General features: G+C 36.1%; 1 pseudogene; it reads left to right on the top strand.

The window, feature by feature from the left end:
• Nucleotides 1-698, top strand: part of LOC102862520 — a 3123-nt pseudogene extending 2425 nt beyond the window's left edge.
• The last annotated feature ends 1199 nt before the right edge of the window (nt 699-1897 follow it).

Genomic DNA, 1897 nt, shown 5'->3' with positions numbered 1-1897 from the left:
TTGTAGATGTACTGTTCCATTTGGAAGTCAAGGTTGGTGCCACCCAAATGCGTTCCTGCTGCAAGGAATTTGAGGACATCCCCCTCCTTCATCTGCAGGACATCAAGGGCTCCGGACATTGTGGAAGTTTCCTTTTTTTTTTTTTTTTTCTGTGGAAGTTTCCCTTTTAAGTTACGACGGGAACCAGAACAACGCCGTATGGACCCTTGTGCGGGTAGCGCGGAAAAGCGTTTGTTTTTTAACAAAAACATACATCTCCTGATCTCCTAACACTCCTACCAAGGGTTTTGATTGTGGATACAATTAAGATGAAATCGTTGACAATTTCAATCTTTTCTCCAGCTAGTATGATATTGCGTGTTGGCCCAATGGTGAGGATTTTTGTTTTCTTAACATTAATATGTAATCTATATTGAAAGCTGTAGTCCTTGAACTTCAGCAGCAAGTGCGTAAGTCCACCTTTCTTTCAGCAACAAGGTCTTGTCATCTCCTTAGCACAGATTGTTAATGAGTCTTCCTCCAAGGCTGATGCCGTATTCTTCTTCATAAAGGCCAGGCTCTCAAATTATTTACTCAGCGTACAGACTGAATAGGTTTGATTCTTCAGGATACAACCCTGATGTAAACCTTTCTTGATTTAAAAATAATATAACAGATTCTAAATTCTAATGGGTTTCTTTCTTGTTTAATAGATATAAAACAGACACCTTTTTTTGCTTCTTTGTTGTTAGGTGCCATGAACTGTCTCAGACACGTACTACTCTTAGGCACAAGAGAATGAAACAGTAGTAGCTAGGTTGAGCCCATTGTTCAACCACTGAACCCATATAACTGAAGATCCTCCTCCCCCATGGCCTTCTACAGAGATTGATCCTTTCTAAGTACGATGTGCTCCAGAGATTGATCCTTTCTAATGTAAAAAATAAAGAGATGAAGTTTCTCCTTATCAGTTCCAAGCAGAATTCTGGTGGTATTTCCAACTAGAAAAAGTTATTTTGGTTTTCTGGCAGTCCTTATTATGTTCAATATTCTTTAATACTACCATAATTGAAAGGCATCAATCCTTTTTCAGTCTTCCTCATTCATGGCTCACCTTTCATGTGCATATGAGCTGACTGAAAATACTGTGGATTGAAAAATCCTTCTTTGCTTTTTAACATTTTACAGAGGTCTTCTAGAGCAGGTTTATTTAATACAATACTTTGTTTCTTGACTGCTGCTGCCATAGATATTACTAATATTAAGAAAGTTAGATTCTTTTATTTAAAAGTATGGTTTCAGTGAAAGTTTGCAAATCATATTGGTTTTTCAATCAATACCCACATTTTCATACCCACATTTTGTTCCATGATATTAAATACAAAATCATTCAATCCATATTGTCTTTTTCTTCACTGATCTTAATAAATTTTTATCATGTTTATTAATTTTAAAATTAAATTCTTGACAACTTCAATTTGTTTTCCCATTTATCATGATGTTTATTGGTTTAGTTGTAAAGATTTTTGTTTCATGTTGAAGTGTAGTCCATATTGAAAATTGTAGTCTTGAGTTGTTATCAGTAATTGCTTCAAGTTATCTTCACTTTGAGCAACTAACTTTATATTATCTCTGTGTAGCAGGTTGTTGATAAACCTTTTACCAACCATGACATGTTCTTTATGGAGTTCAGTTTGCTATTGTATTCCTTCACCTATGGTTAGAGCATTTCCCCCCCTAGTTTTGAGAACCATACAGTGTTATGTATGGGCTATGAACATCCAACTTATATACAACATCTACTTGTTCTTTAATGCACTTTAATATAAATTTACCATCTCTAGTGGCAAGAGGCTGCACTGCAATCCCAAAGGTACACGGTTCAAGGCCACCAGCTCTTCTGTGGGAGAAGGATGGG

The sequence above is a fragment of the Elephantulus edwardii genome, unplaced genomic scaffold, assembly GCF_000299155.1.
Source record: "Elephantulus edwardii isolate Elephantulus edwardi_28Jun2011 unplaced genomic scaffold, EleEdw1.0 scaffold00047, whole genome shotgun sequence".
Classification (NCBI taxonomy): Eukaryota; Metazoa; Chordata; class Mammalia; order Macroscelidea; family Macroscelididae; genus Elephantulus; species Elephantulus edwardii.
This window is presented reverse-complemented; position numbering and strand designations above follow the sequence as displayed.